This window comes from Cyprinodon variegatus, unplaced genomic scaffold (assembly GCF_000732505.1).
Source record: "Cyprinodon variegatus isolate N-32 unplaced genomic scaffold, C_variegatus-1.0 Scaffold1455, whole genome shotgun sequence".
Taxonomy (NCBI): domain Eukaryota; kingdom Metazoa; phylum Chordata; class Actinopteri; order Cyprinodontiformes; family Cyprinodontidae; genus Cyprinodon; species Cyprinodon variegatus.
The window spans coordinates 146,144-162,140 of record NW_015151908.1 but is presented as its reverse complement, the minus strand read 5'-3'; the positions used below and the strand labels follow the sequence as shown (position 1 = coordinate 162,140).

General features: G+C 40.0%; 1 long non-coding RNA gene across 1 annotated transcript in view; it reads left to right on the top strand.

The window, feature by feature from the left end:
* LOC107103467 overlaps window positions 1-15,957 on the top strand; it is a 33,928-nt gene extending 17,971 nt beyond the window's left edge. The window contains exon 3 of the long non-coding RNA XR_001482183.1: window positions 14,749-15,957. This is a non-coding gene — a long non-coding RNA (uncharacterized LOC107103467). The remainder of the gene's footprint in view (window positions 1-14,748) is intronic.
* Window positions 15,958-15,997: the final 40 nt, after the last annotated feature.

The window sequence follows — 15,997 nt, the reverse complement described above, 5'->3', positions numbered from 1 at the left end:
ACTAACAGATTCTGCAGAGTGGGAGAATAGAGATAGAATGAAGCAGAATGATGAAAAAGGGGTCCCTATGTCCTCCAGCAGTCTAAGCCTAAAAGTTGATCCATTGATCTGATACTTTTGATTAGTTTCTGTTGATTATTTTCCAAGGAAAATAGGACCGTTCACTCTGAGCAGTCCTATTTTCCTCCAACATGCTTTAGTTTAATTCAAGGAGAATAAAAAAAATCTACTTATATAAACATTTGCTGCATTGGTGAAAAAGAAATACTTTTACAAATCCCATTTAAAGTTTCCCTTTTTCCAGCTGATCAATCAGATCTCAGATACTGTAAAACTTACTTATCCTATATCCTAGATATAGGATAAGAATACGAGGAGGGGAGCTATAGGAAAGGCCACAGATGAGATTATTTGTGGTAAAAATGCTTGGAACTGCTTGCATTAACCAGAAAGCCGATTGTCACATGATCTCAAACCCTTCAGGTTGCATTATGGCCGCCGGCATGTCCGTAGGATGGCGTGTGTATTCGATCTAAGTTCATTTTATGCGTCTCCAGTGGTCAGTCTGTGGCTGAGCTTCATGAAGCAGCCCATATAAACCGCCCGCCACATGCTCTCATGCTTTTTTATGGAATCTGTCTATTAAGGATTAGCAGAATAAAAAAACAATGGTTAAAGGAAAATAACAAAATTGAATAAATATGGAGTTATTAAAGTGAATGTAACCTAACACCAAATCACAGCCATGGGATCCCTCTCATGCTACAGAAAACTCGAACAAGTTGCAAAATCAAACACGTCTTCTGCAAAAGCAACGATTCAAATAAAAAATGGATGCTGTTTTTGGCTGAAAATATTCTCAAGAACCAGTTCAATAAATGTATCTCATGTATATGCTGTTTCACTCAAGGTTACATTTCAAAGTGAGCTTTTTATTTATCAGCTTTTTATTCCAATTAATGTATTTCTTCTTCAGATCTGTGACAAAAAGTTTCTATTTTTTTAACAGTTTGAGTCTCCAGCTCCCCTGCAACCATAAACTGGGTTATGCTTGTATAGAAAACAGACGGATGGATTTTATCAAGATTGGAAGCTGAAACCTACAGATAGAAACACAGAGATATTGCACTAATTAATAATACTGTAATTTGGGCTTATAGTTTATTAGTTATTTGCTTTTTTATTTGGGTATGCAAAAAGGCGAGGATTAGTTATTTAGGTGGGTTTTTTAAACTGCCGTGGTTCAGCATGTCTTTTTCAGCAGGTATAGACTAAAGCATTAAATCATATTAAAAAGAACGGGTCTAAATTAAAATATAATGACAAAAATAAAAGATTAAATGGAAGAACAGTGTCATTCACAGAAGAGAAAAATGATTAAACTTTAAAATCCACAGACAGATGTATAAAAAGAGGCTTTAGGTTAACTTTTACTTTTATGCACATTTGAGGATAATATTTGTTTAAAAAATGAACAACACTAGATAAAAAATGCTAACAACTTTGTTCATTATTCTAGTTTATCACTTGTAGATTAAATGATGCACATTTCTTTTTAAAAAGTGTTATACTCCAAAGCTTCTAAAATTAAGAGCTGTCCATGGTGCTGATTCAAACTGCTATACCCGTAAAAGGGCTCTTGCCAGTGTATTTATGTGTAGCGAAGAGTGTCACAGTTGAGATCTAAATACTGTAATACGCTCTTAAAAAATAAGCGTATCTGGGCTTCCTTTCCAGTGCTTTCAGAGAAAGCAGAAGCTTTTTGAATTAAAATGTGAGGACCTAGATTTATACAGACATTAAGGTATTTCAAAGGGTGTTTATTTAAAAACATTTGTGAGCAGCTAAGGCTTCTAAGGCAGCAACCTCTGTAGGAGAAAAAAACCCAGGTTAGTGACCACTTCTATCTGGCAGAGGTTGATTACGAGCACGTGAGTCATTAACCCCCGAGTTCCAGATGCTGAAGCCTTGAAATTGTAGAACTTGCAGGAGATCAGATCTAAGCAGATGAAGGAAGGCAGGACAATCCAGAGGGCAACACCAAAGCCGGTGTTGAAAAGTTTCACATGAGTCTGGGGCAGAATATCAGAGATCCAAAGAAGTACCAAAGGGAAATCCAGGTCGGTGTCAGGAAACAGATCCAGGTTCGGAAGACAAGCAGAATCCAGCAGGAGTCCAAAGACAGGTCAGGCAAACAGATCAGGACAGGGTCAGGCAGGCTCAGAGGTCCACAGGCAGAACGGGTGAGGGTCAGGCAATCAGAAAAAAATATGACTTGCTAGAATATTCTTACCAAAGGCTTGAATAATCTGGCACTGGTGACTGGAAGCAGGCAGGTTAAATAGAGACTGGAGCAGGTGACACAGATGAGCGATAATGAGAAACTGGGCGAATCTAGGCAGGTGAATGAAAGGAACAAGGAAGCAAGTCATCAGTGCCAAGATCATGACAGTAACAACCGTGGAAACAGTGTTTAATATTTACCTCCTTATTTGCTTACTGTACACAGTATACATGACGGAAGAACTGAACCATGCAACCATTAAGCCTTCTAGGGCTCGTCGAGGCAGGTCAACAGCCGACAGCTCGTCAGCAGAGAGCACGCTTAAAAAAAAAAAGAAAGAATAAAAGTGTCTCCCCCGCCCCACATTACACTTTATATAAGATCCTGGTGTAAAAGCCATTCAATCAAAACCAGCTAAAGGGTACGGCGCTGCTTAAAGTGCACAATGTATTCTTTGTGCTATTAAACTATGTATACGACATTAATAACTAGCTGCAGAACCAACATTAATGGAGACATATTGTTCAATAGGACTGTATCTTGTAGCATGGAGCACCGTTGTCAAAAAAATGCCAAGATATTCCCCTTTAACGACTAGTATGTCTCAAAATCTTCCATTTGCATTTAACATATGACTTCATCTGGTTAAGTAAGTTTAACCCAGTTCTGTAGACTCCACATATGAAAGTACAGCATCCTATTTGGTCAGCTGTGGATTAAGGGAGCGGACTAATGTGGCCATGACGTTTTAACTGTCTGACAAAACAGTTCAAACCAGAATAATGTGACATATTTAAAAAAAAAAAAAAAACGTGGCATTCTTTGATGTCAAAAGTTGGTAATTAGCAGGACCGATTGGAACAAATCTGCAGAATAGGTTCGGCCATGTTGCAGCTTCTTCCTCTCTCAGGTTTTTTCTCTGTATGCCATGCAAAGTTTTATGGAGGGTCTGCACCTTGGAGATGTCATTCTTTTTAAAAATAATTGTATCTATAATGGCTCTGATTCTTCAAGATATGAAGGTGTTTGGCCCGCCTGTATCCCGGTTTGAACTAAAAAGGAAGTAGGTTTCGGGAAGTGGTTTTAAAACCACTATTTCCAGCTCCTCAGTAAGGAAAGCTGTTAACTAAACGTCCCTCAGAGACATTGTCACCCAATCTGTATATTTATGAGTTTTGAAAAGTGAATTCTACAGAAGGGAGGAGGGAGGGAGGAATAGCATAGTGGGAAATAGAACAATGTGTAAAATTTTGCCATTTTGTTAATTGCTTTGACACCATCGTCAACAATACGCAGTCTGAGTAGATATATGTGTTGAAACACAGACTTTTAGTCTGGCTGGTTGACGACACTTTAGCAAACACACAGAAGAAGCAACAAACAATTTAAATTTTTTAGATTTTTAGCAGTTTCTTGTGTCACATTGTGAGAATATGACAAACAAGCTTCTGATTAAGCGGAACTTGGTATTCACTCTGAAGCTTCCTTTTCAGCTGAAGCGCAAATAAAATAGAAACATTTGGTACAGTTTAAATGAATTGTCATTGCATCTGTCCGTCACAAGAATACTATAGTAATAATGTTTGGCCTGTGTAAAAGCAGCTTCTAGTTAATGAGCCACTTTCAAGCTGCCACTGTTTAAATCTGTACCTGCTTTGCAGCCTCCTGCTGGAGCTAAACGATCGGGCAAAAATTAGAATGAATCAGATTAATGAAAAAACAGGAGGATACTTCTGTTTTGACTGTATTTGATCACATACAGTAGTAGCAATTCAAAAGTTCTCCACTTTCCTTGATGGGCTCTTGGCTGGTCCCCTACAATTCCTTTATAAACATCTAAAATATTCTTCCTGTCATGATTTGTGGACATTAAGGTCTAAAGAGAAGCATCATCTCCTGGTCAGACACTGTAAGTCAGTGAAAGGCTGGAGTTAGATTAAAAATAATATGCACGCCCAGGAGAAGGCCAGTGGCTGGAAGTTGGAGGGAATTTTGCTGCCCTTCGGCTGACTTTTATACAGAGAAGGCCCATTTTGAATGTCTGCTTCTGTAGCTCTGAATCCATGATGTGAACACTGAAAGTAATCATTTGGATTACCGGTATATAAAACACCCCATGGTCGTGGCGGAATGGCTCTCACTCTCCACTGTCCCATGCATCCTCGGTGTGAGGGATTGCTGTAGAGTCAATGACGAAACGCAAGTGCATCCAGCAAATTCAACGACTGGATGCAATCATGTAGGATTCCTTAGATGGGGAACTTTAACCAAACGTTCTGGATGATGTGGTTTGGTCTTCTCTGTAAAATGCCTGTAGATGCCTTTTGAATTAACACTACACAAAAAATATTATTTTAAACTTGAGATTTACAAAAGCACAAAAAATGCATTTGCATTTGCTTAATGTCTCTGACATTTACAGCCATTTATATAATTATTGTGTTATTTAAGTAAATATTACAATATTTATGTAAATTTTGAACACTTTTAAACGTGTTCACTGTTGACTGAAGTGAACTTGCATTTCATCTTCACTAAATGCCCATATGAGCAACATGATGGCCTGAAAGTTTGTCTAAGCATTGGATATTGAATTTCCAAGTAGTCAGAAGCTTTGCTCACCACAACTTGTCCGTAGAACTCATATTACGTATTTGACAGAAGGATCCAAAATGTATCTATGCTTCTTTTTCTATGTCTGCTTCTGTCTCCTTGAACCCCAGTGGGCCTCAGCAGATGGCCGCTCACACTGAGTCTGGTTCTGCTGGAGGTTTCTTCCTGTTCAAAGGGAGTTTTTCCTCTCCACTGTCGCTACAAGCATGCTTAGTGTGAGGGATTGCTGAACAGTCAATGAGTCGATGCAATCAACTGGTTTTCCTTAGATAGAAAACTTTGAATCAATCTGACTGGATGATCTGGTGAACTGGAAAGTGACCTGAGATGACATGATGTGAATTGGAGCTATAGAAATACACTGAATTGAATAAATGCTGATATACCTAATTTTCTCATACCACTGACCCAAACTAGCTCCGCCTTCTCTCCATCCATTATCCAAACCCTCCACAGAAGAATCATTACAGAACCTCGGTGCACTTTTAAAGAAGGTGCTCGTGTCCCGCTCCCTCACACCTTCTGAGGAGTGTGTCAGCTGTGGCTATTCACACACAGGCTCCCTCTCTGACTTCATCTGCATTGGATTTTTTTTTCCACAAAGGAGAGTATATCAAGCGTGGCTTTGTGGCCTTGTTGTGGCCTGTAATGAATGCATAGCTGATATAGCTAAGTGGCAGAGGTGGTTTGTTAAGGGAGCTAGATAGGGAGGTAACACGGGGTAAGGGGTGGAGAGCGAGGAATGGGGGTGGGGTGGGCTGGTGCGTGCTCAGAGTGAGAATCACTCTGCAAAGGTAGAGAGAGCCAGAAAGAACGGGAAAGACATAATAGAGGTCAGCACTGGTATGGAAGTCAGGATGTATGCATCTTGATGTTAAAAAAAAGCATGACGTCATCTTTTAACTACTTTAAGACAACCTTTTCGCTTCTTCTATCTTATTAAAACGAACTGTGTAAATATATATTCCTTGGTCCCGTTTAGTGGCGGGACTGAGATACTAACCTTTATGATGAGTAAAGCCGGGCATACACTATATTATATATATAATGGATATTTTCCACTGTTGTCAAACTGTACGATGAAACCACAGGATTTAAAAGTTCACAGCTCATGATGCATGTTCTCACACTGTGCGACCCAACGCTCTGATTTACTCATTCTGGATTTACCCACAAACACCTCACAACGGCCGACGGAGTTTTAAACATGTTTGATGGGGGGGTGGTCGTGAGAGGCTGATACACCCCTTGTTACCCCCAGTATACTACACCACGCAGGAATAGGTCCAAAAAGGGCAAAAAGTCGTCCAGTGTTTCCCGCCTTTAGAGATCTCATCAGCATTTCTTACTAGACAATTCCAAAAAAGTTAAAAAACAATTCCCTGGCCTATTTTTCAAAGTTTGACGATGTTTTGCTTCCAAACCAGGAAGCTTTTTCACTTCTAAAGGTCAGAAATAGTTCCAGGCTTTATAGAGTGGACGAAAGTAAAGCCTTGTTTAGGCTTAGAAACATGCAAATTGAACCTGACGAGCAGGTCCACCTCTTTGGAATGGGGGTCATTCTGTTTCTTTGTTAGCCTGCAATGCCCCATACCTGTCTATGTCTCTGAAAGGGGGGGTCGTTAAAGGGAATGGTTGACCTGGCTGGAGAGTGCTCTGTTCCCCTGTAATGGGGTAAGGGTTGCGATGATAGCGGGAAAGGATCAACTCAATCGCTGAATTGTACGATTCTGAAAGCTGACATCCACCCCCTCTGTTTAAGGTTGGTTTTTCTTTCTTAACATAAAGGGCTTCCTTCACACAAAGACCAGTGGATTGTTTTTCCACTTTTTAATAATTACTATGACCTGGATGACTGAGAATATTCACTAGTAAATTCTAAGAAAATACGGCATCTTAATGATTCGAGTAGAGCAGACGGGTTTTTGTTTAAACATTGTGTGTGTTGACAAAGAAAACATCCCCAAAGAGTTAGGGAAAGGAAAGATAATTAAATATATCATCCAAATAGCTATTGATCGTCTTTAGGGTGTTGCCGTTAGATTAAAAGGTTAAAGAATAAAACTGCTTTGAGGATTAAATTATTGTGAGAAGCGTTGAGAGATTAAGACTGCAGTAATCAGAATGTATGAGCCCTGCAGACATCCTTATTGATGTCCTATAGACGTTTAGGATCCCGTCAAGACATATTATGAACCGTAAGCAAAACAATTAGGACGTTTTATCCACTGCGAGGAGAGACTGAGTTGGGTGGGGGCTGCTAGCTACGTGTCTTGGCAGCAGTTGCTCTATATTATCAGCTCTAGTGTGAAGGATTTTTTTTAAATACCATTTTTGAAAGTTTGCAACTGAGCCCAGCAGTAGAACAAGGTCAGAAGGTGCATCAACATTTTTTTCTTTTTAATCCAGAAGTTTTATCTTCTGAGAAGATAAGAGGGAGAAGTAGTGGCTAAGCACCTGAGCCGTTACCCTTCGGTCTCCTTCTCTGATCAACCTATCAGGTATGGGGATAATGCTGAGTCATCCACTGGGTGCTGTTCACATGTAAATGAAGGGTGGAGGGACGCAGGTGGAGGGACATCTGCGTCTGAATGGGGCTACAGCAGCACTGTCGGCTAACCTCATGCCAAAAAGCCTGAACCACTAGTTTCTTATTGCCTGGTCTCTCTTATATTGGCTGAGTATGTCTTTGCTTTGCTGGATAAAAAGCATATGAGTTTTCTTTTCCTACAGTCAGTAGGTTATTAGAGGGAATAAAGCCATCAAAGATAAAGTTTAGATTTTGGCCAAGAGTAAATCCAGCTCGACCCAGAAAGCGTAGCAGTTTGTGGAGTTTTTATGTAGCTCTTTACTTTCTTAATCTGCACATGATGACAGAGATGGGTAGGTACGTTTTTTTCAGTGACCAGTGTTGAGAGGTTGGACACACCGAAAAAGTAGCCCCAAAACGGTGATAGGTCTCCCCAATCTGTCTGAGTGTGTCCTGCTTCCACTGGAGCACATTTTGCAGTAACAGTCATTCAAAATGGCCCTTCCCAGTCTAAAGTCAGCCGAATGGCAGCAAAATCCCCTCCAACATCCAGCCACCGGCCTCCTCCTGGGCATGTATATTGTTTTTACTCTGATTCCACCATTGAATTACAAGGTCTGACCAGGAGATGGTGCTTCTCTTTGGATCTTAATGTCCACAAATCATGACAGAAAGAATATTTTAGATGTTTATAAAGGAATTAAAGGGGACCAGCCAAGGAAAGTGGGGACATTTTGAATGGCTGCTAAAGTAAAGCTTCTGCTGTTTTTTTAGTAGTTGTCAGATTAGTTTAATTTGTTGAAGATATAGATTGCAAGATATAGATTGTGTTTGTCTTTGAAAGTCACAAATCTGAAGATTGTAAGCTTTATTCTAGCTCCCCCCTCCATAGGTTGAGGTGCCCTTCCAGTTCCAGTCTGCATATTTATGAATGTGTTGGTCCGACAGGCAAACGGGACACATTTGACTGGAACAGAAAAGACAAAAAGTTTTACAAGTTAAATTAAATGGCTTTCCAGAACAGATTGATCTCTAAATTCCACAGAGTTAAATATCCAGTGTCAAAGTCCTCTGACTCCTTTAAGCCTCTTTCCCACTAAAAAATTTGGGTTTTATCCACGTTTTTAAAACATGAAAAAGCTGTCGACCCTCTAACAATCGGCAATTGGCTACCTTCCCACTGCAATAAAAGCTGAGCTAGTCTAGTCAAGCTGGCTTAGCGCTGATAATTTCTTCAGTGTGACAGAAATCAGGAAAGTAAACAATGGAGAGATACGATAGATACATGGAAGAAGGCCAGGGCGTAGTCAGTGAGCTTTATTGTTTCACTCTATTATCTGTCTGAATCCCTCTCACCAGAGCTGCTCCATGTTTATCGAAAGTCAACAGAGTTGAACTGCTTCTCAGATCAGAAGTTATTGGCGTGGTGTGTTGACGTCCACATGTTGTGTTCAATGTTATCACGTAATTTCGCGGGTCAACCCGGCTCTGGTGTTCCCACGGCATGCCAATCAGAACCGAGGAGATTTTAAGGTGTCAGTGAGCTGTTCCCACTGCCACTAAAAGCATATTGTTCCCAGGTTTAAATGGGTTTTTCAGCCAGTGGGGGTTATAGAGCTATTACAAAGAGAATTAATTTGGTTTGAACCAAATGCACTGGGATTGGTGTTAAATTTAACTCTTAAGGTGTTACTTTAAATCATTTACTCCGCTTTAGTAGCACTGACGTCGCCACTTTCATAGCTTTCACTATGAATTCACCGAGGTTCCAGGGACTGATGTTCACATAGGGTTTCAAGGCTAGCCCTCCAACAGTGTGGCACTGGATTGAGAGCTAAGGCCTGGCAGTCATCAAATCAGTCTCTGAGAGCTACTTGTCCAGATAAGGAGAGAGAGAACAGGCAGGCAGACATGGTCCCGGAGTGAAGGCGCTGTGAAGCTGATGGGAGTGGCGCTGCAACCAGGCTGTTTCAGCAAAGCCTCTGGGATGTCAGGTCATACAGCTGTGATGAAAATATCACAATGACCAAGACTGTGAGGATCAACTGTGGGCCTGATAACAGTGTCATAGTGCTGGGCTGGACTGCATGGTAGAAATCTCCCCAGAGAGGCTAAACACTCCTCACTTCTGACCTTTCCCTTTATGACTCCTTGACCATCTGCGTCTGCTGGGGTCCAGCAGTTGTCCGTAACCATGATCCCCCTCCGTCTCCAATATAAGGGCAGGAATGCAGTGGACAGTGCGGTCCCAGAATAGACAAGAAGCAGCCCTATCTCCAACCGTGCAATCTGCCGAATAGAGGGCACCTACATTACAAGCAGCCTGGAGCAAGAGTACAAACACATGCAGCATGTCGACCCACATTCAAAGCCTTGGCTGTCGAGCTGCTAAACCTGTGAATGCACAACACCTTTTTCTATTGTGAGCTTGATCTTGATGGGGCCGCCTCCCAGTTTAGCGTTGAAAGAGGACTCGGCAGCGAAGCCTTCAGAAGACGTCTGAGTGAGGTTAATGATAAAACGCCATGGGTGTAACTATTCTGTTTGATGTGGGATCTGAGTAGAGGCGCGCAGGGTGAAGGAGGGTTGGATGTCTGATGAGTGTGTGGGCCACAGATTGGCGGAGTGAAGCCTTGAATGCACAGCAAAGGGATTCGCTACCTAATCTACAGAAAATCCTGCTGTGAAAAGGATTCTGTGTGTACCGCTCTCTCCTCTGAAGCCAATATTCGCGCTCGAATGCACACAGAAGCTGGCGAAGCAGTCTTTGCTCTCACTTTCTGTCTAATGCCAACACTCATAGATCATTATCTATAAAAAGAGGAATAGAAGCTGATTCGACACGGAAAGCAGAGGTGAGCCATGTTATCAGCCTGGATGCACCGGATGCACATGCATTTAGTATTCCTGCCTGCATATTGTAATGGTGGGACAGCTGCAGCTGTGGGACAGAAGGCCATAAAATCAGCTTCTCCTCCAGAGCTCCGACACTAAAGGGTGGAATGTGATTTGATAACAGGAAAGTATCCGTCTGTCTCTTTCCTCCTCCTCCCTTTTTTTACACATTGTTTAAAATCCTAAATCATGGAAAGTCATCGATTTACCAAAATCCTGGTTGACTTTAATAAAGAAAAAAGGGATGGAGATATCAGGAAAGGGATCACCTTTTCCTTGCCTCCATATACATACTATCAGAGTTTTATTTTTACAAAACAGCGATTTAATTACTTACTTTTTGGTGCTTTTTGAAGCGTATAGCGACTAAAGGGATAGATGCACATCGAGGTAGTTTTAAGTATATTTTTCGTGCAAAACTAAAGCGATAAATGAAAATCTGACGTCTTGCATATGCGTATTGCTTATGATTATGCTGATCTGACAGAATATAACAATATAACAATATATGGTTGTTTTATTATTGTCCCAGATTTATTTTTTCCTGTAAAGTATATTGAATTTACCTTTTAATTCAACATTGGTCTCTATAGAAACATATTTCCCTCCCAGTTCTGGACCACTTTCACATGTTGAATAACTTAAATCTTAATTGTATTAAACTTTCATGAACATTTCAGAGATAATATGAGATTACTTTATCTATTTTCATATTTTTATATGTGTCGCCACCGTAAAATAAACAAACTGTTCATATTTTTAAAGAGAGATTAAGATTATTTTGTCCAAACAGGCTTTGACCTCAGTTTGAACTGCATGTTTTATCTTTATTTTCCTCTGTTTAATCTGCTGTCTATCAATAAATTGTGATTGAAAAGCTTTACTTAAATAATCAAGCTTAGATTAGCTGTTTAATTGATCAGGCTATTTCCTCTGGTAAAAACTGCAGCTCAAGAATAAGAGGCCGTACATTTAAGCTGAACTCTAATAGATCTTTGGAAAAAGCTGATTGCGGCCGATTATTTCTGGAATTTCTTATTTACAGTCATTATCCGTTCCTTATGACTATAGGCGAGGGTCAGAACACAGGTGATCGATGGGTAAAGCTTTGTTTGTTGTGTTGTGAGGAATTATCTTCGAGTCAATAAATCGATGCTATCAGCTGGTTTTCCTTAGATAGAACATTTTGAACGGATCTGACTGGATGATCTGGTTGAATTGACTTTATAAGGTGACCTGAGATGACATGATGTGAATTAGAGCTATAAAAAATAAAATTGATTTGAATTGGAACCTCTTTCCCTTGGGGCGGGGCTTGGCCCTTACCCCGGGGGTTTGTTTCGGCCTTGGGGTTGCACTTAGGTTTTCTTTTGTTATTTGTTTATTTTTTGGTTTGTTTTTTTATTAATCAACTAATAACTGGGTAGCTAAAGGTTCCTTAAAGAAGGTTTTTTTACAAAATCAAACCAGGCGAAACTAAAAGTTTTTCAGTTCAAGAGTTCTGGGTAGAAGCAAGTTCATCGTTTTCCTTCAAAGACAAATACATCACCATTAAAAAATTATCCTTTTAAACAAATCTCCTCATCACTTGACGAGTGAGGCGATGCAGACATTGTGGAAGCTGTTTTGCTGTGACGGCCTCCGTATTGTTCGAGGGAGAGAAGTGGTGCCCCCCCCCACCCGGTTTGTGTCACTGTGCAGTCTGACCATTAGATGTTGCTGAAATTACAATCTGTAAAGCTAATTACTGGTCTGGTTTAAAGCTAAAGAACCAAACTGTCCTATATGTTACTCCTGTGACTGAAGTTGTTCTTTGGTCTGTTGGGGGTGATAGCAGCTTTAGCCTAAGGGAGAACCTACTCTGGGTTTAATCTAATCTACATCATTCAGATTATTATGGCTCATAAACCTCCAAAGGTCTGACTGATTTTATATAGCTATGAGGCAATCTAGCTATAGAGAACAATATAGGGCCAAAGAACAGATATTGAGCCCTGAACAGTGAAATTCAATTCAATTCAGTTTACTTCTATAGCACCAATTCACAATACATGTCACCTTAAGGCTCTTTCCAGTTCACCAGATCATCCAGTCAGTTTGATTCAAAGTGTTCTATCTAAGGAAAACTCATTGACTCTTTAGCATCCCCCCATGCTAAGCATGCTTGTAGCGACAGTGGAGAGGAAAAGCTCCCTTTGAACAGGAAGAAACCTCCAGCAGAACCAGGCTCAGTGTGAGCGGCCATCTGCTGAGGCCCACTGGGGTTCAAGGAGACAGAAGCAGACATAGAAAAAGAAGCATAGATACAAAAGGCAACTGTCAACCAGCTCCACAGGCGGCCCCGTCCAGGAAACACACAGCCAGGCAGACGAGCTCCGAGCCAGCTCCCATGTCAGAGGATGAAGAGAGCACATCCAGTTAGTCACAGTCAGAGAAACAGGACTACACAGGAAAACAATGATGTGTTATATTTATATATTTTATTGCACCAATTCACAACCACTGAACATCTCTAGGTCCTTTACAATGTGAACCATTCAGGTAGATTGGTAAAATAAGATTTATATGTGGAAGAAAAAAGACAAATTGATCCTATTTTTGAACCTAAGCACCAATAATTGATAAAAGTATTTCTGGAAGACAATAGAAATGAAAAAAAGCAGCAAATGTGATTATAGTAGTGATATTGTCAGGTCTAAGGATATTGCAGAGACAGAAGCAGAGATGGTTTAATAATGAAGTTGGTGGCAACAGAAGCTTCAATCCAGACTAAACAGGCAGGGAACTTAGAAACCAAACAAGGAGACACTTGGGGAGGAACATACATACAAAATATAGAGAATCCAGCAAAGAAGAACAGCAGAGGAGGTGTATATATGGGAGAAAGAAACAATGAATGGGTTAATCAGTTGATAAGGAGCAGGTGTGGACAGGAGCAAGTAAAAAGGAGCCATGGGTAAAGAAAAGGGACACTAGGGGGCACTAAAGACCACATTTACACTAGCCTTTTGAAACCATGTCGAGAACGTTCCGAGGACGTCAACCGTTCATCTGTGGCTCGGTTATCTGATAACGAGGAGCGCGTGAGCAGACTGCGTCATCTCGTATTTCGTGTCAGCTGACTCATTTCGCAGGAGTTCTGGCGTGTCAGGCTTAGTAATTCACAGATAGACAGATATTCACAGATCACAACACAAACCTCTTCTCAGCCTATTAACAAGAAAGGGCATCAAAGTAGCGTGGTGCGACATGGGATGATGCCGAGACCCAGAAGGATGCCTTCTTCACCTGACGTTCCAAAAATGACGAAAAATAAATAGTATAAACAAATATAATTCCTGAATGTTTTGTTTTCGTTATTCCAGCCTTGAGGGACGGGGCAAAAGGGGCCAAAGAATAACCAGGGACAAACAGGATCTAACTGCAAATAGGAAATAACTTAAATGAGCTAAAGGAAATAAAGCTAATTGATACAACTAAATCAAAGAGATAAGTGAAAGAAATAACAAGAGAGAATTAAAAAAATGATAGAAATCCGGACAAATACCGAATTAAAAAAGCAAAAAAGCAAAACTGAGAACCCAAAAAGAAAATTTAAACCGAACCATAAAATCCAGAAAGGACAGAACAGAAGCTGCAAAACGTTAGAGCCTTTTAAAATATAGCAACACATTCTTATACCAAAGAATTGTGGGTATGAAGGCTTTAATTTTATAGATAATTTCATTATTTAAAAAAAATAACTAGCAGTTATATGAAATTACAACTCGAAAACATCAATATCTAAGATTCTGCAGTCAAAAGCTCCCTTAAACTGTTTATTATCCTAATGATTAAATTATTAGCTGGGCTAATTGAACCAGGAAATGAGTTAGTCCAAGGACGAGCTGAGCAGTGAAGCCCGCAGGAGGACTGCTGAGATCATCGTATCTGCGCCACCAGCAAAAGCTCCAAAAACAAGCAGGAGGGGAAACAGCAATGTGCTTTAGCTTTTCTATGTGGGTGAGAAAGAAAAGTGGAAGAAGGCATTTTCTGCATAGAGCTGGAGGTCAGAGAGAGTTAATTTTCCTGCCGTGCTATCTGCTGGCTTCATTAGCAGTATTGACAGTTAAGTGATGAATTCATTGTTTTCTCTGGTTTGTCTGCAGCCATCATTTATAAGCTCTGCTCTGTTATCTCTCAGGGCCCTGCTCCTTGTTTTTCTCCTCACCTACATTTTTCTCCCTTTTTTTATCTCTTCTTCCACTCAACGCTGCTATCTATTCCTGTTCTTAATCTATCCTTCTCTTTAAATGTGATCATATTTCTGTGTTTTCCTGAAGTCAAAACATGACTTGTTTTAACAGAAATGTTTTCATGTGTGATTTTATGCGGCAATAATTTATTCAGCTAACGTTCGGCCTCTTGTCTGTTTTGTCTCTTTCAGGTTATTCCATGTTAGACGCTCTCTTCTCCCTTCGGACGTCACTCGCTCCTAAAATGCTTTGCTAAAGCTGGTAAAATGGAACCAAATCAACTGTTCAATGGATTTGGTCCCCTTCAACCAGCTGTAGCTGTGCATTGATCACTCCGAACATCCGACGGAACGCAGTGGAACCAAAGAAACGCCTTTGTACGCTTAAACTCATTGTCATGTAATTCTTCTTACCAGCGACTGTGAACATTTATCTCTTTTAAACAGATTACCTGAAACAATTTAGCTCATCTGAATGAAACAGCCAAGTCAGTAATTATAGTTATCTTAGCGTGCGCCGTGTTCGACTGCGTTAAGCTGCAGCTGTCTTGTCCTTTGGTGAATTAAATTGTTCTTTGGATATTTTTTATGGGTCCTGAAAGGTATTATTGAGAAGTAAAAGGACGTGAGAAAGGTGCTCAGGTTTGTTCCAAATATGTATGTGTGTTAATAAAGCCTCAAATAGTTCAAATTTATAAACCTTTCTCTTAAATATGTGTAAATAGATCAGTTTTCAATATATTGTGTCTATTTTAACATGAATAAAGTTTTTTTTTATTCAGTAATACATTTGGTTTTGTGGGATTGATAGGATGTAGTAACACGACTTTGCATGAAGAATCATTTTATAAGCAGTGATGTTAGATGAAGCTGTTTTTTTCTCTTACTGTTACAAATATAAGAAATAAGTTAAAACTCTGCTGTGGTCACCGTAGGAGCCAATTATTTTTTTGTTAATAATTAACTAAATGTTTTATATTTGTGGATAATCGAACTAAGTTGATTCTACTCTATTGTTTGATATCTGTTTTAAGATTATGTTATTTGGTTATTTAGTTATGTCCCTTTGTTTCTGGATAGTTATGATTAATTTGGGTGAATGAAGTTTATAAATAGGCAGTCAATGGTAGGACCAGCATGCATCTGGGTGGGCGGATGTTTTTTTTAATCAGCGCAAGAGAAGCAAGGAGGAAATGTTTGTCCTTTTCTGTTTGCTTGCCTGATGAGAAATAAACTAAGAACACTGAAGGAATTTACCTGGAACATTTTGTTCTTTTTTACTTGTCCTTTCTGCATCTGTAGCCATTGTGGATTTTTTCCCTTTTGTGTCATCAAAGCTGGACCACAACAGTCACATAAGAATGTATTTACGATAGAAAAGTGCTTTTCCTCCTTTTCTGTTTGTTTTAGGTTTGTTTTGGCTCTGATTAAACGTTTTAAT